Genomic DNA, 23,599 nt, shown 5'->3' with positions numbered 1-23,599 from the left:
ATGACCTTGAATGTGAGTGTGATAAGGGGTTCCGTGGCTTCCTTTGTTCAAATAATCATATGTTATTCCTGGATTTGGTGTGGTAGAGACTCTTCCTTCAGATTTACTGCTACCTTATCCCCTTCTTTTGAAAAGGAGCTAAAAAGAACCACACTATATCCAAATTTTAAGAAGTTTGCATTGAGATCCACTAAACAAATAGGTCCTTCAAAGTATAAGTACTTTAATTTGCTTTTAAATCACCATACAACATTCTGAAATCACTGTGTGGACAGGAACCAACAGCTCTTGGCTGGTTAGAGCCTGAAACCATCTGCTTTCCCTTCTCCCATGTTGCTATCCTCAACACTTCCTAGCTTCCTGGTCAGAGGGGACAAATTCTTCTTTATATTCCAATATTCCTCCCACATACTCCACGTGTTTTCAAAATGCCTTCTGTCAAATGCAGACATTATTGAAATGATTTATCAAGTGAGATGGAAAGCAGAAGCTAGTATCCCATTCTGGTGCCTGGCTAACGGGATTGTGCACATCAATTCCACTCCATGGTTTAATAATAGACTTCACAACCCGCCTCCCCTCATGCTTAAACCCCACCCCTTCCATCTTGAGGTCACGGCTTTGGAAGAGACGTTTATTCCCCTTTCATCCACTCATCCTTCTTCCTCCTCAAATATTTTCCCTCCTTAACGCATATGCATTTGTGACAATGTCTTCAAATCAGGACTTGATTCTTACTCATCTTTTTTAAGGATGTGCCATATAGAAGAATGCATGGACACTTATCACTAAACACTGAACACTTAAGCAATTCTAAGCACCCTACAAGTCTAAATATAACTTTGTGTAATAAAAGTTTAACTTGTAATTTCATTGGGAACTCATCATTGGCTGGGAATAACATTCATTCTCCAGATGGCCTCATCCCCATTGGTCACAGCTTATTATAAATGACCATCCACAGAACTTTCAGTGGAATACTCATCAAGGCAGTTCTGCTCCAGCTGTGCAATCATTTTAAATAAATAAATAAATGCAAATTTTCTCTCTCTTCTGGGAGATTATAAAGGATGGAATGTTCACTGACCTTTACCTCTGAAACTTAACAATGCATTATGTGTTAATTAATTGAGTTTAAATTTAAAAAAAGAATGGAATGTTTCATTTGCACACATCTTCAGCATTAAATTCATCCCAAAGAAAAGTGTGATGCTATAAATCAATCCACAGTGGAAATAAAAACTTCTGACTATTCCTAGAAACCACAAGATTATAACTCTTCTACATTTACTCAATCAAGAGAGCTTGAGCAGGTGAGAACCCACCACTCCCTTGTCTATTATACAGTTTCCCTCAAGTTTTTTACTGGTTTTATGAAAGCACAGGAAAATGAAAAAGACAGCATGCCTTAGGAGACAGTATACATTTATGTCATACTTTGTATCATGAAGAATGTTTTACATACATTATATATATAATATATAATAATATATCAAATTACTTATATTTTACTTATGATTGTATTACTTAATCTTAATCTTAAGAAGCTGAGAAGTAGGTAATGTGCTTAATTGTGCACATTTCACAATTAAGAAACTGGAGCCCAGCAAGCCAAAGTAACCTACCAATGACACACAACCAGGAGTGACTCTGGTCTATTTATTCCAAAGTCCACATGATTTCTACTGTTTCACGGAAGAAATTTATCTAGTGAAGATCAGTTAAACGAGATCTACCAGAGTCAGGTCACTAGACTGTGGGCCGAACCTGAGTTGACTCAGACTCGGGGCAGCAGCAGGAGGGGGTGTGTGTGGAGGGGTGTGGTGATTCATAGACTTGAGCTCCCTGCCAAGGATGGCTGACAAAGGAGGCAAACAAAGGAGGAAAAGTCCTCAAATATAGGGAATGAATTAATACAGCAGCTCTAAGAATGGGTTAACGTGACTACATATTAGGCTGTATGATACAAGATACTTACAAAAAATGATTAGCCTAAACTCCAAATAAAACGAGAAGCATTGCTATTACTTAGGTGCTCTTAGAAAAGATTCAAGATAGTGTTTTCTTTGAGAAAGAAAAGCTTAGCAACATCTGCAGTACCCTGGGTGTTTATCCGCAATATGTTGGGAAAAATACGGGTTTGACTCAATGTAAAGGTCTATGAATTATCTTCCCCAAATGACAAGCGGCAAAGGTAATTTGCTCTATTTTTTATGTTTTTTTAATTTGCTCTATTTTTCTGCAGAAGTGGAATGACTACCAACGATAAAATGTCCAGTACTATAGAAAAACTCTGAAAGACAGATATCGTGGAACATAGTTACTGCTAAAGCCATGAGAAAAGCAACCACAATCAATGCAAAGTGATAATTATAGCATTCTTTCAAATCATCCTTAATGACAGCAAGCACAGCCTAGCCTCATCAGTAAACCACAAGGTGCAGTCCAACTAATGGAACCCACTGGCAATCTCAGTAAATATTCCATTTCTGAGAGCCTTTGTAGAGAAAGCGGCTTTAAGGGAGAGGAAAGGGAGAAACAATCAATTTTCTTTAAAGACTCTGGCCGCTTATAAAATTATAAATCAATCTTTCATGTGTTGCTTAAGAGGCTAAGACAATGGAAACAAATGGGAAAAAATACTGTTTCGAAGACACACTTCTATTGTTGACTTAAAACAACAGATCATTAAAGCAATCTGACCAGCTGCAATTTTTCTCAAATGCAGAAAACATCAGAGCTAATCAACTGTCATATGGTCAGACTAAATCATACACAATCCTATCTTTACAGCTCAAGCCATTTACTTTCTCTCCTATTATTTCAAACATTTGCTTTGAAGTTAAAACAGGGGTAAAATCGTTTTTGAAGAGTGCCAAATGTATGGGCCTTTTAACAGAAGGACATTTGTGAAACGGAAAAAAGCATGTGGCACATTGAAGGTAAAATAACTAACTCATGATCTCTTACCAACTTAGAATTTTTAGAAAAACAAAAGTTTTGGGGCACCTGGGTGGCTCAGTGGGTTAAAGCCTCTGCCTTCGGCTCAGGTCATGATCTCAGAGTCCTGGGATCGAGCCCCACATCGTGCTCTCTGCTCAGCGGGGAGCCTGCTTCCTCCTCTCTCTCTCTGCTTGCCTCTCTGCCTGCTTGTGATCTCTCTCTCTGTGTCAAATAAATAATTAAAATCTTTTTTTTTAAAAAGTTTCAAATAAAAGTCACAGCGACATAGTTCAGATTACAAGGACCTCCATTACATTTCCAGTACATCTCCCTTCTGAATCATCCAAAAGTTAGCATCAAGTCATCGTATGTTATGGTTTTCTTCTGGAAAAGATATAATATAAAGCCCTGCAATTAGTTTTAAAAATATGCCAATCTCAATATCATCAAATATAAATTAGAATAGACAGTGCATGGCCAAACACAAAACTTCAAAGACAAAAAGTCAGCAGAAGGATAGAAGTGTATCTTCTTACATGGTCAGAATTAATTAGTTTTACTGATTTCAATGCCTCTCTGAAAATATCTATGATCTAGTTTGAAATAGATTGTGTTATGTACCCATCAAGAAGAAATGTACATCTTATTCTTTCTAGGCATTTACTAATACTGATTTTCATAGACTTAGTAAATAAAAGGTAATGCAATTTTTTTTTTCTAATATATAGAATGTTCTAAAATGCTTGATATCCAGCAAGCTAGATAGCTCAGAAATCTGCTCCAGTATTTTGCAAACATAAGACATATGGTCTATGAAGTTTCTTCCACACATTTTGGACCAACGCTTTTAAAGAAAGCAGCTTAAATAAACTATCTAAAATAACTTTTTAAGTGATTCAGAAATTCATGAAAAATAACCCAAATGTAACTGGTTTCAGATTTCAGAATTAATTTTAAATTGAAGAGTTTGATCAGACACAGAATTATCTCTCATTAAATTTTTTAATCCTGATTAGAGTTACTCAGATCTAGAGACGTGAAACCAAGAATTTGCATTCAGTTTCAAATTAGCTTCAAATTCCATTAGATTTAAAATTCATAGTAAAATTTGTTTAGTAGATGCATTCGTTTTCTGTTGCTATGTCACAGATTACTACAGACTCGGTAGCTTACACCAACATCCACTTATTATCTCCCAGTTTCAGAAGACTTAGAATCTCTGGGTTCCCTGCTCAGGGTTTCCCCAGACAGATCCAGGTGGTAAATGGAGGTGTGGTCTCATCTCTAGCTCAGGATCCTCTTACAAAGTCATTCAAGTCTTGGCCAGCATTGGATTCTTCAAGACTGTAGGATAGAGGTTGCTGGCTTCTTGCTGCTATCAGCTAGAGGCTGTTCTCAGCTCCTAGAGGCTATGCGCTCTTCCTACCACACACAGATGTTTGTTCCTTCAAGACCAGCATAAGAATCTCACTTGCTTTTCATCTCTTTACTTCTTTTAAGGAGTCACCTTATTAGATTAGGTTCACCCCAATAATCTTTCTTTTAGTTAAGCCAAAGCCAACTTGTTAGAGACTTTAATTATATCTGAAAAATCCTTTATGCTGTATAACATAATATAGGAATGACATTCCATCATACCGACAAGTTCTGATCCTTGTCTGTGGGGGAGAATTTTATACATTTAATTCACAAGAGGTAGGACTATTAGAATTCTATTTACCGCAGGCGCTTGCAAAATAATACTACTTATACATACAAACAGGGTAAAATGTTACAGTTCATTTCCACAAGCCTTTGGATGTCATAGAAGTTGGTGAAACTTCTGTATCAATCCTGCTATGAAAATGTTTTTGTTCTCTTTCAAATGGAAAGCACACTACTCAACCAGGACAAAAGGAAATCAGCTTTGGTTAGGGTAGCCTTTCCCTCCCCAGGCTAGCTTAACCTTTGGGTCAAAGGCTGTGCATTCAAAATATCTGGATCTTTTGTTAGTCTGGAACAGATCAGGGAAACCACTGGGAGGCTTAGTCCATTACAGGGTGAAACTGGAATTCAGATCACTCCTCCAGATGCAGTCTCTGGGAGGCTAGTTTCCACATCCACAGCTCTTCTCCATTTGCTGGGTCCCTATAACTGGATTTCTGACACCTTTCTTTAGGGAAGTCTATGTTTTCCCTTTGAACAAGCTTATTGGGAAGTGTCTCTGACAGCCAATCTCAGACTGTGCCAGGCCCTCCCTTGAGGAACTGGGCCTCCATGTCCTTGGCGGCTGGCCACGTGCTATTCCCTGCTGGGGGAATAACCAGAACCTCACTTTAAATATCACCTCTTATCTGGATTTCTGTTATCTCATTCTTCCTTTGGAATTGAACCTTAGATAAAAATACCAGTCGGAACAGCTAAGTAGTCATGATGTATTTAGTGTCTGCCATATGCCAGGTATTCGGATGGATATTTTATATTTACATAAGCTTTTCAACAACTTTTGAAGGAATTATTATTTCCATTTTACTGATAGAGTGCAGCTCAAAGGGATTATGTGATTTGCACTAGGTCAACGACCTAGTAAACATCAAAGCTGGGATTAAAACCAAAGTCTAGCTACTCACAAACCTGTATTTTTTCCCCTTTAAATAGAAGGGAGTACTATTTGTTTCCCGAAACGGATCACTTTTGAGACTAAAGAAGAGTCTTATTAATAATCACAATTAATAAAAATTATTGCAATTAATAATTATTATTACAATAATAATAATAAAAATCAGTAACATAGACAAAAACCAAGGCTGTGCCAAGCACATCAAAAAGTAACATTTCTTTAACTTTAGCTGTCACATTCTTTACATCTTAAGGCCTGGTTCTATATAGTAAGATGCCTCTTAGTGGCCAATCCATCAATTAAGGTGACTTCCCCAAGTGGATTTCAGCTTTTTCCCCTTCCACATGGATCAATGATGCATGGGTCAGAACATGCTTCCAGGCTATGCATGCCAAGCAATTTCCTATTAGTCTAACAAAAAGACGTGGTTTGAACTTTATGGTTGTGAAGACCGGCAAGTCAATTTCACATTCTTCAATTTGTTTACATGTAATTCCTTTTCCTGATCATTAGCAAGATTTCTCAGTTGCATATTAAAGACCAAAGAAACTTCAAAGTACCTGAGATTTTCTCATTTAAACTTACATGCCCAGTTCCTAGCACAGTCATAAACACAAAAAAAGGTTTCCAAAATGTTTATTGATGATGATAAATACGTATACCTACACAACCATAACATTTTTGAATATGTACAGCTTTTTACACAGGCTGTCTCATATCCAGATTCATATGTAGTGTATATCTTCCTGTATTTTGTTTTAAAAATGAAATTTTTTCTCATTATTTAATGAAAGCCTCATGAATGGATGTTATGGTACAATTGGCACAAAACTCAGTGAGAACATAATGAAGAATACAGATAAGCTGATTTCAACTAACATGGTGTCCCGATGTCTACAGTTTTCTGCAAAGCCTTTAATTATATTCACAATTAATTTTAACTTTCATTTCCATTAAATAATTTTCAAAATAATTCTATGGTTCCCTAATCCTTTGAAGTTCTCTTCAGAAGTGCAATGTAGCCTCTTAACTTAGGTAATTCTCATTCAAGTCTTTGCACTTCCAGACTCCTGTGCAGACAAATACAATGACTCTGGGATATTTCTTATTGATTTGGCCTTGCCTTCCATAAAGGGCAAGAACATAGTGAGCAAATTGTCTTTATAAAGTCTGGCATGAAAATATAAATTTGCCATACAATTCCCACACACATCATTGTAGTTAACTGTTGCTTAAAATTCTCCGATGAGAAGATAACAAATATTTAAATAAATTTAAGAAGCACTACACTTTCCATTTCATCTCTCCGTATTTGTTAGCATCTTAAAGATTATAGTGTGTGGCTATGTCTCCCATCATGGACAAAGGAGAGCTAAGGACAGAGAAATGCACAACACATATATAACTGAAAGTACAGAAAATCAGGTCATGCTGCCAGCCACAGTATTGCAAATTCAGATGAAATTTGTGAATGGCCCCATCCTCCATCCACCCCTGGTTCTTTGTAGTATGTCAGCCCTTTTGTACAGCATAGTATTTAGTATCATTAGTACTTTATAGATGGAAAAATACTATTGTTGTTGTTTTTTTTTTTTTTTTTTGAAAAATACTGTTTTTAACTAGTAACACAATACTACAATTTATATGCTTGGAAATTTTGGACTGTAATTCATTAAGGTAGGATTTCAGTGTAACTCTTGAAAGTGTTAAAAGTAGATTAATGACAAGTTTTGTAGTAAACTTGAATTGTTACAAAAAAAAAAAAAAAAGAAAGAAAGAAAGAAAGAAAAAAAAAAAACCTAACCTTTAAGGAGGAAAGTTGGACCATAGACAATAGATTGAGGGAAGTGTAAATTACCACCTGAAGACTCCCTTACACTGAAAGCTCTTTTATGGTGAGGTATTGGTAATCCCATAAATTAAAGATTTTTTCCTGGGATGCCTGGATGGCTTGGTCAGTTAAGCATCTGCCTTTGGCTCGGGTCATGATCTCAGGGTCCTAGGATCCAGGCCTGCACTGGGCTCCTTGCTCAGCAGGGAGCCTGCTTCTCCCTCTGCCTGCTGCTCCCCCTGCCTGTGCTTTCTCTCTCTCTCTCTCTGACAGATAAATAACTAAAATCTTTTATAAAGATATTTTCCTGCTACTCTGGGGACTAGCAACCTCAAGTAGAATACTTTAATATCAATTCCCCATTCTCTGAAAGTAGAGCTAGAACTTTCCCACTTCTCTAAAAGGAAATCAGGGAGTGCCTCGGTGGTTCAGTTGGTTAAAGTTTCTGCCCTCAGTTCAGGTCATGATCCCAGGGTCCTGGGATCGAGCCCTGCATTGGGCTTTCTGCTTGGTGGGGAGCCTGCTTCCCCCGTCTCTGCCTGCCTCTCTGCATACCTGTGATCTCTGTTGGTCAAATAAATTAAAAAAAAAAAAAAAAAAAAAAGGAAATCAGAAACAATGCAACAAATGACTATAGTAATATCAATAGTAAACTTCAGACCTGGGGCCACATGGAGAAGTTTGTTTTCCGTGTTATTACTGAAAGAGTGCCAACCAGTAGTGATAGTGATGAAGCAAACAGGCTGATAAAAGACAAATTAACTGGGCCAGAGCTTCTAGGTTTTCATTGACACGGACCTTGCAGGAACCCAGGAAAAATCTTAGCCGGTAAACCCAGCAGCCAAGTGGAGAGCATTCATGAGACAAAATAGAAATAAGAAGTCATCAGAAAGATATATAGGGAGCTTGCAAAGGAAGTTTCTAGGCTTAATCACAATTTGTCATTTGGTACTGAATCCATTTAGAACAGAATGAAATCAATATTCTTCTCTCTCTTTTTTTTTTTTCCAGAACCCACCTTGAGGAGGGAATTAGCAAAACCGTAAACAATAGAATGTGCTTTCCATGCCCAGTACTGGAGGCCACTTGCATAAGATTTGAATTGGCTTTCCAAAGTGGTACCCCTGCTCATTTAGAAGGGAAAGTCCTGGACCAGGACTTCCAAACCTCAGCACTTCTGTGGGCTTTCTGATGGGTTCTGCAGAACAGCAGTTCCATTCCTCTATCTTAACCTCTCTCACATGAGAATCCTTACTGCTGACCGCAGGAGGACACAGTTAGCCTGCTGTCAGCAGGTAACATGCTGCTGCACATTTGTAGGCTCCTACCTGGCTTCTCACATTAAGGGGTTTTGGAGGAGCTATAGTGAGCTGAACTTGAGTGGGAATGCATGTGTCTGCAGGACATGAATTCCATTCATCGCACCCGCTTCTCATTTTTTTTTAAAGATGTATTTATTTATTAGAGAGCAAACATGCAGGGGGAGGGGCAGAGGAAGAGGAAGAAAAAATCCTCAAGCAGACACCCCCCTGCCCCCCGAGCCTGGAGCCTGATGGGGCTCCATCTCAGGACCCCAAGATCATGATCTGAGCCGAAATCAAGAGTCAGCCGCTGAACTGACTGAGCCACCCCGGCATCCTCTTCCTCATGTTCTTAAGAATTTGCAAGTTTCCTAGTGTTTTTCTTAGCCTGTGAGATGTGATGAACAATCAGGTATTTCAACATTGAAAAAAAAAAAAAATCAAAAGGGAAAACCTCACGTGTTTCCCTGATTGACTGACTAAATCTGCTAAATGAAAATTTATCAGGTTAATTTTGAGAGACAACCCACTTATTGATACAAAAAAAAGTCTTCTGTCTCCACTGTTTCATTTAATTATTGACTAAATTCAAAAGGCTTGGGAACAGGAAATAGACTTGCAAATACTAGAGTCTTTTTCATACGATTAAAAGCACACTTAATGGTATGAAAAGGGTCTTCTTCCCCATGAGCCAACTGACCACAAGCTGTGCATTAGGTGAAATTTCAGAGGTTTCATAATTGATTTTTTTCCTACAAATTGTGCAAGTCAATGCAACATTAACAGCAAGTAGTACTTTAAGGACTATAATTAACAAAATAAGCTTATGAAAAAATAAAAAAAGATGAAAACGAATCGAGTTCACCTTAAGAAAAGATGCTGAGTAACAAGTTAAGTAACATGTTCAGGAACTTATTACAGTTGCTAAGGAAACATCAATGGTTTATGAAGGAGGATTAATGGTAAGAAGGAACCAGATTCACATACCAGTCTGAGCTCATGTTTTCATTTTTCAGGCAGGATAACAAATCAACGGGGGGCCCATCAGCTGAATCTGCAATAACCAGGCAATGCCACACCTAATTGTGTAATAAAGGAACAGATGTAGATTCCCACCAATAAAAGAAACATACCAGATACAGGCAAAGAAATGTACTGGCTTAAATGTACAAGAAATGATATGCTAAAATGACATGAAATATACGGCCACCTACCCAGCACATTTAAAAATGGAGATAAATCAAGGGGTGCCTGGGTGGCTCAACTGGTTAAGCATCTGCCTCAGGTGATGATCCCAGGGTCTTGGGGTCAAGTCCCAAATCTGGCTACCTGCTCAGTGGGGACTCTGCCTCTCCCTTTCTCTCTGCCTCTCCCCCTGCTTGGGCTCTGTCTCTCTCTCACTCACTCACTCTGTCTCACTCACTCACTCTCTCTCAAATAAATAAATAAAATCTTTAAAAAAAAATGAAGAGAAATCTAAAGTCAACATAAGTTTGCCTAATGAAATTCTAACAGCTTGCAGAAATAGTTTTTATTTTTCTAATTTTATCTTCTTATGTTTGGGGATATTTAAAATTCTCATTTAGGAATGTCATTTAAGGCTGAAACTTAGATATAAAAAGGAAAGCTAATGCTTTGTTTATCTTTCAATCCTTTTAAACAACCAGCAACAAAGATTCTGACTTGTAGAATCACACTGGCCCATAGGATACCTTAGTCTTTGGCAAAGAGTGTGGAGGATATAAACCCCCTTTTTACCTTAAAGGATAGATCAATGCACATCCTCTCTGGGGTTGTTTGTTGGCTGACACCCTCAACCTGGTAACCCAGAAGGAGGTTAGAGGGTCAACAGGGAGCCCCTGGCCTTGACTTGTGACAGGGGTTTGAACAAGCTCTTAAGGTTAGGGAAATATCAAGTAAGCATCCTAAAGGAGTATAAAATAAGACAAGGAGTTGTCACCTTATTTCATTAACTGCTTCCCTTGAACCAGGCAAAGAAATTAGAAAATGCAGCTTTTCCATCCAGGACTTGGGAGGACCCCTTGCCCTATCGGAATTGTCTTGTCCCCTAGCCTTACCTCCCCGTTCCTTTCCCACAGTGACACTCTGATCCTCTCTTCCCTTGGAAAACTCACCTCTCCTCAGAATCTCCTTCACCTCTAGGAAAATTCTACTTCTCTCACTTCAGACTTCAGCAGAACTGTAAGAGAAGTTTTCCTTTGCTCAGGCTTGTGCTGGTTCTAAGGGGAGCCGTGGGCTGTGCACCCAGGAATAAAAGAAGCCAATAGAAGCTCCTTGCCAATATTGGTTGCCGCCATGTTCCTCTAGAACATGCTGAGAAAGGGGAGTATAATCATACAAGAAGAAAGCACAGTGTTCCCATTCACAGGGTCTTCCTCCTACCTTTTAAGAAATATGATGTTGGCATTACTGTGTTCAGCGACTATTGCTTCCTTCCTGCCTTGTTTTCATCACAGAGCACTCACTCCCCACATAAAAGAATAATGGCTCTGCCTGAGCCATCGGCATAGACTGTGCAATTATTAAATGCATTCTCTCAGAACGCATTTGCTTCCCCAGTGGCAGGGAGGGAGTATTGGTTAATCCTGCCGCGTACACAGATTCCTCTTTCTGGAGTCCGAGATCATGTTTTTAGAAATATAAAAATACCTCCACAGAATTACTTGATCTACAGTCATTTTTATTGACTAGGTTTTTGTCTGACCATCATATGGAGTTATCAGTAAAATTGCTAGACAATTTTATGACAACTGGTCATTAAAAAACAGCAGGATCACAGATGCCCCCCCCCAAGATAGATAAATAATAAATAAATAAATAAATGGCCAAATGCTTATAGTTCCATTATTGCCAATAACTCAATTACGAAAGTAACTGTAGTCTAAACCGTTACATCCCTGGATATTTATTCATTCAGTGAACAAATATTTAATGGACACTAGCCACATATAAAGGGCGGGGTAGCGGGGAAGAAAAGCCAACAGACAGAGACACAGCAGCTCATTCCTGGTCGATGGAACCTTTCCTCTGGTTCACCACTGCCCAAGCTCTCTCTCCTTCCTCGTCTGTTTTATTGCTCCCTTAAGTGAGAAACTCAGCAGAGGAGCTCTAGTCGGGGTGGTGCAGGTAAGTGCTGAGTAGGCTTCTTCACACAAAGCTGCAGCCTGGGATCCTACATAGTACATGCTTCTCCTCCCTCCCTGCAGTCTCCCCAGCATTCACCACCCACTGCTCTAAGATGTTCTAAGTGGTGCTCTAAATGTTCTAAGAGGTGTTCTAAGTGGTTCTTCTTTCTGGACAAGCACCCACCTTAGACACAAACAAACTGGGGATGATTTCCTCTATGAATGCAGGTGCTGTGGAAGTCTCTCCACAGCTCTTTTCCAAGGTGATGGGACCACAACCCACCAAGTGCCCCTTAAACTCCCAGTGAGAGTGGCAGCCAGTTCCCATGGTGAACACACACAGCCAAGGCCAACTTCATTGGATGGGAAACAAGGGGTTTCCCACTGAGGACTTTTGTGGGTTTTTGTTTGTTTGTTTTTACTTGAGTATGGTTGATACACACAATGTTGGATTAGTTTTGGAGGTCCAACCTTTGTAATTCAATATCTCTATGTGTTATGCTCCTCTCACTGACAGTGTAGCTACCATCTGTCATCATGTGACACTATTACAATACCCGTAACTATATTCTCCATGTTGTGCTTTCATTCCTGTGACTTAATGCATTCCATGACTGGAAGCCGACACCTCCCACTCCCCTTCATCTGTTTTATCTACCCCCTTCCGCCCTTCCCTCTGGCCATCATCCATTTGTTCTCTATATTTATAGGTCTGGTTCTGCTTTTTATTTATTCATTTTTTTTTTTTTTTTAGATTCCACATACGAGTGAAATCGTGTGGTATTTGTCTTTCTCTGTCTGACTTATTTCACTTGGCATAATACTCTCTAGGTCCATCGGTAGTGTTCAGTGATAAAACGACAGCACCTTGGAGCAGGGAGGGTTGGGCCCCCCAGGATGACAGAATCATTCAGTCATTACAACAATGACTTCTGCAGTTCTGAGTGTAGACATGGTGCCCCATGCTGCCCTCTGCTAATCTGGAAAAGCATGCAGAAGCTGCGGGCCGTGCAGAAGAGCAGCCAGGGCGAGGGCTCCATGCAAAGCATCTACCTCAACAGAGCAAAAAAGCTTTTAAAAATCAAATAGAATTCTCAGCTCCCCAGAGAGTTAGACATCACTCCCAAGTTCTCCCACGTCCCCACAAAGCACCTGCATAAGGCATATATTTGACTCAATACAATCATATAAAAAATATATTCCCCCTGGCAGGGGCAATGCTGGGGAAGCAAACTAGTATAATGTTTTCAACCAGAAAATCGTGGCCTTACTTCTACTGTCTGTCTTCCTTCTCTCCAGCCAAATTCTTATATCTTTTCCACCTTTCTTGTATTTTCTCCATTCCGCTTCTCAGTGTGTTTGGTATTTGTTCACAAAGTTATAAAGATTCTGCAACTTACCTCCAGAAAAAGTTGGGCCTCAAGGAGAAGGTAAGTAGCTTGGGGAGCTGACAGAATTGCTGACACCTTCAGAATTCTGTGAGAAATGGGTGTCCTCTGAGGGAGAGGGTATCCTAAGACACAACTCGGGGTTTGATGCTTGTCTGCTTTGTCTCTGATTCCAGGGTCAAGCAATGGAGAGAAGAGATATTGGTGAACAAATTTAGGAATTATGGAAGTAAACTGGAGGAACAGAAATGCTTCCAGCATAGGTAACCCAATGTCTTAAGGTAAGAAAGAGAGAAGAGGGAAGACAACCCCCTTCTTCCTTGAACGTACCTTATCTCCAAACTTCAATCCCACACAAATATTGAGAAAGGTACCGTGATAAGCACAAACTTTGAGCAAAAAATTTGATGTGAAGAAATGTAACATTAAAACTGTGGAAGGAGCCATGATCCCCTCTAAGAGAGGAATGGATAAAGAAGATGTGTTTCATATATACAATGGAATGAATATTATTCGGTCCTCAGAAACAATGAAATTTAAAAATTAAAAAAAAAAGAAACGACGAATACTCCCCATTTGCATCGACATGAATGGAACTGGAGGGGATTATGTTAAGTGAAGTAAGTCAAGCAGAGAAAGAATTATCATAAGGTTTCATTCCTATGTGGAACATAAGGAATAGCACGGAGGACCACAGGGGAAGGGAGGGAAATCTGAAGGGGGAGACGTCAGAGAGAAAGATGAACCATGAGAGACTATGGACCTTGGGAAACAATCTGGGGGTTTTAGAAGGGAGGAGGGTTGTGGGGAGGGTGTGACAGGGTGATGGGCATTAAGGAGGGCACGTGTTGTGATGAGCACTGGGTGTTCTATGCAACTGATGAATCATTGACCACGAGATCAAAAGCTGATGACGTACTATACAGTGACTAACTGAACATAATTTTAAAAATCCATTAAAATGGAAAAAAATAAATATTTTAAAAAAGAAATGTAACATTATTTTTTTCGCTCAGTTTATACTTTGAATCCTCATTCTCTTGATTGATAAAAACTAAATTTTTACCAGTTCTGTGTCCTTCCTATTCTGAAGTTACATGACAATTCTCAGGCATTTACTTAGTGCCAGACCTGGAGGTGTGGCCCAGAAAAACAGACATCTGAGCCAGGTGGGAGTCCCTTCCCGGCAGCCCCACCAGCCAGGTGTCATCTCTGCCTCTCAGTGACAGGTGCCCTTTGTCCAGCTCTGCCTGAGCTATCTCCAAGTGCTGTGGTTTCCCTGGCCAACTAAACTTCCTCTGCCTACATCCGCAGAAGACATTAATTCCTTCTTTGGAGTTCTGCTACCTTCCCAACTCTGTCTGAGAATCGAGGCCTAGGCTTGATTGTCTGCTCTCCATCCCCCAAACATACCTGGGAATTTTATTATCCTTCCAAGGCTGGGACTCATAGAAACACAGAAAATAGGTCCCTAGCCACTTTATCAAGGGCCCAGTGCCCTTTTCACTTCCCTTCTGATGCTCTGGTCTATGGATCAGAACACTTTTATCCAATCAGACCATCAGAGGGGACAGATTTGTTTTCTTTATTAGGATCTCCCAAACTTAATGGTCATGCCTTTTCTCCTCAGAAGGCTAGGTTCGATTTTTGAAATTCAAAACCCAGAGGGAAACTCTTGAGTTTGTTGTTTTGTTTTGTTTTGTTTTGTTTCTCCTTCTACTCTCTTATCCCTTCTCCAAGGAGGTCATAAACCTGGAATTGCAGCAGGAGCACTGAGTAAAAGGAAATACTAGGAGAAAACACACACACACAAAGCCATATATGTGTGTATGCAATATATGTATTTTTGCACATCATAAAATATACATTAGGTGATGGTTACAATGTTTTCTTGATACATTGTTTTTTGATCAGACAGCAGAACATTCTTCATAGAAGCCTAAATACCAGACAGGGCAGGCTGAGTGCCTCCCTTATCCATTGTCTCTCTGTCCTAGTGGCACGCTAGGCAAACAGCAGCAGTAGGGAGCAGAGAACACATTAGACAAAAAGCCAAACTACCATACATGTCCTCGTTTCTTCAAATAAAAGCAATTGCAAACCTCCTGTGAGACCCTTGAGAGATAGCTGGTTCCAGCTCCCTATACCAGGGAAGAAGCATGGGGTTCAGTGTATAATTAAACTGGAAGGGCATCTGAAAGCCTCAGAAATTGAGTCTTGAGACATCTGGGTAATATTTGAATCAAGGTTTCCAAATGCCTCTTTACAGATAACTTACTGCTTTTCCAGATTTGTAGGTTTATCTAATCATAGTAAATAATTTTTAAAAATCCAATCTGTCGAGTCATTTTATTTAAAGCCAGTGTCCCAAGTTTTGTTATCCTGTTTCTCCTTGCATCTTCATAGTCTAATAGGTCCACATATTCTGTTAAAATCAGACATTTCTCAGGGAGTCTGGGAGACACAGTCAGTTAAGCATCTGACTCCTTGGTTTCAGCTCAGGTCGTGATCTCAGGGTCCTGAGACCGAGTCCTGCTTGGGCTCCGTGCTCAGCACAAAGTCTGCTGGAGAATCTCTGTCTCTGCCTCTTCCCCCACTCACACATGCTTGCTCTCTCTCTTTCTCTCTGAAAGAAATAAAAAAATCTTTTTATAAAAAATAAAATAAAATCAGAGTTTATCTCTAACATTTCAAAAATTTCTACTGTCTGACACAGACATGTGTCAGTCAGGCTGTCTGACACATGCCTGTGCTATATGCTTTCATTCTCCCCGTCTCTCTCTATGTAGCATCTTTCTAGGTATCAACTAACTATCTGCCTACCTGCCCAATTAACTGTCCTTGTAAGATTCATGCCTCTCTTCTCATAAGATTCATCAGACAGTCATACTTGTGAAATGCCTGCCTTGCTTGAGAGATGGTAAGTTCTATTGGGACATACACTGTGCCCGTGGTATGTGGTGTGGCCTCACTACAGTTTGCTGGGGTCTAGCAGAAGAGGTGATGTGGCAAGAGATGAGTAAATATTTGTTCAACGAGTGAATGGTCCATTCTAAGAGAAGACACTTTTTATTATTGGTTATCAATTTTCCCGGATGCTAACTCTATTATAGTCAACAGCTTACCCTCTACCAGTCACAAAGCACATGCCTCTCTTTGCAGGATCCCATCACAATCCCTTAGGTTGTGTGCTGTTGCACAACCCTATCTCTACAGACCCACCTCAACACTTATTCTTTCACTCTGGAAATGCACATGAATTTGAGTGCGGGTACCATGTGAAATGGTTCAGAGTTGCTTTATTTTTTAAATAGTTCAATGAGTGTATATTGTTACTAAGGTTGTATTTGTATTCACCTCACGGCCCACCATGACCCATCAGTCTGCTGAGATATAAAAATTGAGGGCAACTGTTCTAGACCTGTGCTTCCAAACTTTACTGTGCATACAAATTACCTGGTGTTTTTGTTAAAATGCACATTCTAATCCAGTAAAGCTGGAGGGGAGCCTGAAAGTCAGCATTTCTAACACATCCCCCCAGGACATGACCCTCCTCTGGTCTATGGACCACACTTTGAGCAGGAAAGATAGGATTACTGTTCATCGAACCAACTGAAATAAAGCTAACAAAATGTTTTACATCTATCTTAAACATTTGTTTCTATTGCACACTTTTTCATTGTTTACTTTTATTCTCTCAATTCACTCACATCTCCCAATGGAAAGTAAGTTGGGCACAAATATTTTCAATAATAAAAACAATCTAAGACTTAGTAATTTTTATTACTTCCAACAGTGCTGCAATGAAATATACATTCTCCCTGTACAAATCAGCAAGATTTCCTCTGGGCTTACACCCTAAAGTAGAGTCCCTCATTCAACATGGGGCTACACCTCCAACTTCAAGCAGGATGGCCATCCTGCTGTACTCAGTGGTGTTGAGTTGCCAACCATTGGGTTTGAATGTGTAGAATTCTCTTTGCTCACGAAGTTCCTGCCTGGGAATCTTAAACATAAACTTCATGAGAACTGGCTCTATCTTTGGGGAGAGAGCAGATGGGATCACTGAAGGGTAGCCAAGAGTCTTAAACTTCTCTGTAATTTCTGATTTAAAGAAAAAAGAAAAGAAGATAAAGTGTTACTATCTGAAAAGACTGAGTGGTGGCTGGGGCACCTAGGTGTCTCAGTTAAGTGTCTGACTCTTGATTTAGGCTCAGGTCATGATTCAGGGTCATAAGGTTAAGCTCCACACTCAGCACAGAGTATGCTTAAATTTCTCTCCCTTTCTCTGTGCTATCTCTCTCTCTCTCTAAAGAAAAATAAAATATTTTTTTTTAAAAAATGAAAATACCGGGTGGTGCCTGTCAATTTGCTATAATAGTATTCTCTGTACTTTTCTCTTTTGGGGGGTCTTTTCTTTTTTGTTTAATTTAATTTTATTTCTTCAGTGTTCCAAGATTCATTGTTTATGCACCACACCCAGTGCTCCATGCGATATGTACCCTCCTTAATACCCACCACCAGGCTCACTCTCCCCACCCTTCTCCTTTCCAAAACCCTCAGTTTATTTCTCAGAGTCCACAGTCTCTCATGGTTTCATATCCCCCTCCGATTTCCCCCAATTCATTTTTCCTTTCCTTCTGCTAATTTCCTCCAAGTTATTCCTTATGCTCCACATGTAAGTGAAACCATATGATAATTGTCTTTCTCTGCTTGACTTATTTTACTCAGCATAATATCCTCCAGTTCCGTCCACATTGATACAAAGGTTGGGTATCAACCTATTCATGGTTTCTGATGGAGGCATAGTATTCCGTTGTATATATGGACAACATCTTCTTTATCCATCTGTTGAAGAGCATCTTGGCTCTTTCCACAGTTTGGCAATTGTACTTTTCTATAATTTTCAAATAGTATATCTTTTTTTTAAAAAAAGATTTATTTATTTATTTATTTATTTATTTATTTGAGAGAGAGAGCACGAGTCAGGGGAGGGGAGAGGGAGAGAGAGAATCTCAAGCAGACTCTATGCTGAGCACAGAGCTTGATGAGGGGCTCAACCCCAGGACCCTGAGGTCATGACCTGAGCCAAAACCAAGGTTCAGATGCTTAACACACTGAGCCATCTGGGTGCTCCTAAATAATCTATAATTTCTCACAACCTTTTTGATGTGTAATTCACACACAAAAACAAAAACAAAACAACAACAACAAAAATCCCTGCCATATCTCATGCACAATTTGATGAGCTTGGGCCTATGTGGACATCTAGAAAACTATCACCACAGTCAAGACAATGGACATACCCATCATTTTTTTTAAGATTTTATATATTTATTTGAGAGAGAGCACATGAGCACAGGGAGGCAGAAGGGCAGAGGGAGAAGCAGGCTCCCTACTGGGCAGGGAGCCCAATGTGGGGCTCAATCCCAGGACTCTGGAATCATGACCCGAGCCAAAACAGACACTTAACCAACTAAGCTGCCCAGGAGCCCACCTATCCATCACTTTTGAAAATTTCTTTAGTTCATTTTTGTTTGTTTGTTTTCTTGTTATTTGAATAGAACTCTAGAATGTATTCACCTTGCATAATTGAAATTTTGTATCTATTAAACCACCACGCTCCACCACTCCCACCCTCCAGCCCTGCAGCAGCTATTGTACTCTCCACCTCTATGAGTCTGGCTGTTTTAGGTCCCTCATGTAAGTAGAATCATGGAGTATTCATCCTTCTATGACTGGCTTATTTTCCTCAGCATAATGCCCTCTAGGTTCAACTACATTGTCACAAATGGCAGGATTTCTTTCTTTTTTAAGCCTGAATAAATTCTATTGAATATGTATACCACATTTTCTTTATCCATTCTTCTGCCATTGGACACCTGAGCTGTTTCCATGTCTTGGCTATTGGGAACAATGCTGCACTGAATGAGTGAGTGCAGATATGTCTTCCAGAATCTGATTTCCCTTGAATTCATGCCCAGAAAAGGGATTGCTGGATCATACAGTAATTCTAGTTTTAACTTTTCAGGGAGCCTCCACACTGTTTTCCACAGCTGCTCTACTGTTCTTCTGGGATCTGACACCAAAACACAGGTAACAAAAGCAAAACTAGACTAGTGCGACTACATCAAACTGAAAGGCTTTCATAACAGAATGAAAAAATCAGCCTACAGAATAGGACAAAATATTTACAAATCACATAGATAATAAGGAATTAATTTCCAAAATATATAAAGAACTCCAACAAATCGATAACAAATAACTGGATCAAATGTTCTGTAACTTATTTCAGAGCCTAACTCCATTGTTACACTATATATGAGGTCTTTTAGTTCTTCTATTTTTTATTTTTTCATATCCAGTTCCCCTGGTGAAATGAGAAACAAAAGGAAGGAAGAGGTCACAGAAAAACAGAAAATTTTACAAGCAAAAGACATTCTTTTATCTTTCAGATTTTTATATTTACATTCAATATTGGTGGATAGGAATTATCTCACATATTTTAGATTTCCTCAGAACTGAAAGTTCTCTAGAATGTAAGAAAAAAAAAAAATCAGAGCATGGATGCTTTCACAAAGTACCTTAATCTGGATGTTCTTCCAGAGGAAATAAAATCCAACCCAAAGGAGGAAGGTGTCCTGGCAAACCCATCCTTAGTGCTAAGCTCTAATTATGCCATCACTGCCATGCCTTGGTACTAAGGGGAGGACTGATTTAGTTCCAACACTCCCAGAAGCTCATGAACAAGTGACTCCCCTTTCTTAATTCCTCCCGCGTGTCTCTCCCTTTTTCTCTCCCTTTTTACTTCCTTTCCCCAATCTTAGAAAACTCTATATCTTTTAGCCATTTTAAATTCACTGGAGAACAAAATGTGTTCTAGAATAAATTGTTCTAAAGAATGGAACATCTAGAAGTCACACTATATATTCTTGCACTGTAGGAAAAAAATACACAAGTGAAAAGAAACTGAAATAACCCCTCTTTAGAAGCAGTGAGTCACTTTTCCAGCATTCACTGCCTCTCTCAGTACAGGAATACCCTTTCTTCTATGACAACTGCTACTTTCCAGTAATCTACGAATGCAGTGTATTCAGCAGAGTTGTAGCTGGGGAAGGCAACAAGAATCTTCCTGCTAAATCCACATTAAGACACTTCATTTTCACATTCCCTTGAACTTAAAATAGTTCATCCAGATTTTCCAAACATGGGAAATCCTATTACATCTAAGTTTAAACTTTGGGGAAGTATTACCTTGAAGTTTTAAAATTTGTAAAAGCCAGAAGTCAAGAAGGTCATCCGTGAGCACTATCGGAATCCATTAAACCATACATACACTTTCTGGTGCAAAAATAACTTCAAAAATCACTTAAGAGAATCAAACTAAATGTTGACTTTCCATTTAATCCCAAACTTCCAAAGATCTGTCCTTCTTGGGCCAATGTCACACCCTTTTGTTTAGACAAGAAGTTAAACCTCCCGGAGGCTCTAGTTTTCTTTGCTTTTCATGTAGTTGATTATTCACCTCCATCCCGCTTTTCCTTTCTACTTATTTATCCATGAGAAAAATGGGTTGACATAAAATATTTTATTATGAAAGAAAACTCTTTACGTGATTCATTCTTCTCTAGCAGCTGTGAAAGGTAAGTGTCCCAGTGTCACACCACATTGCTCGTATTTTCACTCACTGCCTAGGAAACCCCCAAATTATATTTCTTTATCTGAAGGATCAGAGACTCTGTTTCCATTAAAAGTTCATAAATATAGACTAAATTAGAGCACTAATATAGTAGACTTGAGAAAATTAATAAATTAGATCATGGAGTCCTAAGTTACCCTAAAAAAAAAAGTTGAAACTTGTCATTCCCTTTTCTTCTCAATTTGTTTTGACAGCTATTTGATTCCCTCTCCTCTGTACAGATTTCTTCCAGCTGTCACGAGTGTTCCAGCTGGACTTCAGGAACCTGAAGGGCTTCCTTTCCCAGCCCAAGAACGACCTCTCGGCTCTCAATGTCCGTCATTGTCTTCCACATGAGTCTAAACCTGCTTCCTATCCTGTTAGTTGCTAAATAAAATCTGTGGTTTCTCCCCCAAACCCCCACCCCCCGTTCTTGGCTTCTCAATGCTGTATCTAAAACATGCCATGGATCAGGCGTTCAGAGAAAGAGAACATCTCGAAAGCTGCAGTTCTCCGTACGTCTGGGTTGACCCTTTCATTCCTGACTTTCCATCTCTCAGAAGGGGAGGACTTGGTACAGCAATGAGAGCACCAGTTGGGGGTCTAGGAGGCATCTGGATTCAAATCCAGCTATGTTGTTTGACCTTGAGAAAGTCATTTACCTTTTTGGGTTCCATCTGTGTACTAAAGCTGATTAAATAAGAGGGGATAAGAAAAATACCCAGCATGTACTAGACACACAAGCCACATTCTAGTGCTTTGATGCCTTCATAATGTACTTTAGAGGAATGTTTAAATAGTGTTTGCTTTTTTTCTCATCACCCACAACCCCTGTTGGCTCGGTTGCCCAATTCCCTGATGCCTTCCAGCTCACTGTGCAAGCACAATTCTTAGTCCTCTGACATTCCTTTTAGCCTGGGTTCCGAATTTATGTTCCAGTAAAAATATGTGTCCAAAAAAACTCAAATATAAAATAACTGAGACAGAGAAGTGGTCGTGTATGTGTCTCATTTGTGTTCCTGGGATTTTGACTTATGGAGGTGACTGAGTAACAACACAGAGGCCAATGAAACTGAAAGAAGCATTTCTTACTTACATTGTCCAGAGGAGGCACACCAGGTCATGCAGGGCTATGTGGAAAGCACCAGATGTTGGTCAGGAGGCAGAAGCCAAAGCTAGGGAAAAGCTAAGGATGCAGCCTTTTTTTGGTATTTCCACAGGAAAGACAAAGGAGGGTATGGGGAACAATTTAGGATTGGCTATTTTGAATAATTCTAGTTTTAAGCTGCAGGAGCAGTCTCTAGCTGCCTGGTACCTGACCCTGGGATGATTCAGGGCAGGAGAAATGTTGGCTTGGTGTGTTAAGTTAATAGAAATTGTTGCGTGAATAAACAACTGAATTGGCGGATTTGCATTCGAGAGGCGTACTGCCTGGCGAGCCCTCAGCTCTCTCTCTCTCTCTCCTTTTTTTTTTTTTTTTAATTTTATTTTATTTCTTTTCAGTGTTCCAGAATTCATTGTTTATACACCACACCCAGTGCTCCATGCAATACGTGCCCTCCATAATACCCACCACCAGGCTCACCCAACCCCCCACCCCTCCTCCTCTCCAAAACCCTCAGTTTGTTTCTCAGATTCCACAGTCTCTCAGCTTTGTCTCTCTCTCCCCCTCGTATTTGGCCAGCCCTGGGAGGGGCAGTCTCTACCCAGCCATCAAGAATTTTTAAGATGGCAAAACAGCATAAGATAATGAAAATTAAAAATATGATTAATGCAATAGAGAAAGGAAAAAAGATATCGGTTGTATGACATTACACAGAAACATTTCAAAGATGAAAAAATACTAAGGCCATTTTTAACAGAGAAATACATTTCAGCCCTGTGGCTTTCTTTCTTTTTTTTTTTCTTTTTTTTTTTTAGCATAGTAAAAATACTAAATATTTTTAATGAAACTTTTGTCGGTGGATCCAAGCAACTTTGTCCACACCGATTCCTTGACTGTGAATATCTGATATAAGTATGAGGATGAAAGGAATACCTTGCCTTTTTTTTTTTTTTTTTTTTTTTTTTTAGTCACCTTTGCTTCAGTGGGGTGTTGGGGAGGTCATAGGAGATATTCAGTTTCCTAAATGAGGACTGAATCAGGCTAAGGATAAACCTTTCCTTTTCTTCCCACACCTACATTCACATCTTGGCTTCTATATCAGCATTCTCTGCTCCACCTGGGTAACAATCATTCTTGAGGACTTAACTTCCATTAGAAACTCTGCCATGCCCTAGAGCCTTAACATCAGTAAAACGAGGCCAACTTCCCTAAGAGCTCAAAGTCACTGGAGGAGGTTAATATGTTACAATGGGATAAGTAGATCAGTAAAGTTTATTTAAGTAGATAGTAGATTAGAAGTAAGTAGATAAGTGAAAGTATATTGAGGTCTGTGCTGTTCAACAGAGCAGCCACTGGCTAGCCCATGTCACTAATGAGCACTGGAAATAAGGCTGGCCCAAATCGAAGTATTCTGTTAAGGATAAAGTACACACTGATTTCATAGACCTGGATAAGAAAAAATAAATGAAAATATCTTGTCAATATTGTTATATTGACTAAGTGTTAACATGATCATATTTTTATTGGAGTTAAAAATTATTAAAATTAAATTTACATGTTTCTTTTCTGTCAAAGTGGCTATTAAATATTTTATTACATAAACAGTTT

General features: G+C 39.4%; 1 long non-coding RNA gene across 1 annotated transcript; it reads left to right on the top strand.

Moving 5' to 3' along the window:
* The first annotated feature begins 11,692 nt into the window (after positions 1–11,692).
* LOC309859055 lies at positions 11,693–21,873 on the top strand. The gene is made up of 4 exons (XR_014308512.1): positions 11,693–11,821; positions 13,385–13,489; positions 19,240–19,304; positions 21,129–21,873. It is a non-coding gene; the product is annotated as an uncharacterized lncRNA (long non-coding RNA).
* Positions 21,874–23,599: the final 1,726 nt, after the last annotated feature.

Source organism: Mustela nivalis (genome assembly GCF_964662115.1).
Source record: "Mustela nivalis genome assembly, chromosome: 2".
Lineage (NCBI taxonomy): Eukaryota > Metazoa > Chordata > Mammalia > Carnivora > Mustelidae > Mustela > Mustela nivalis.
This window is presented reverse-complemented; position numbering and strand designations above follow the sequence as displayed.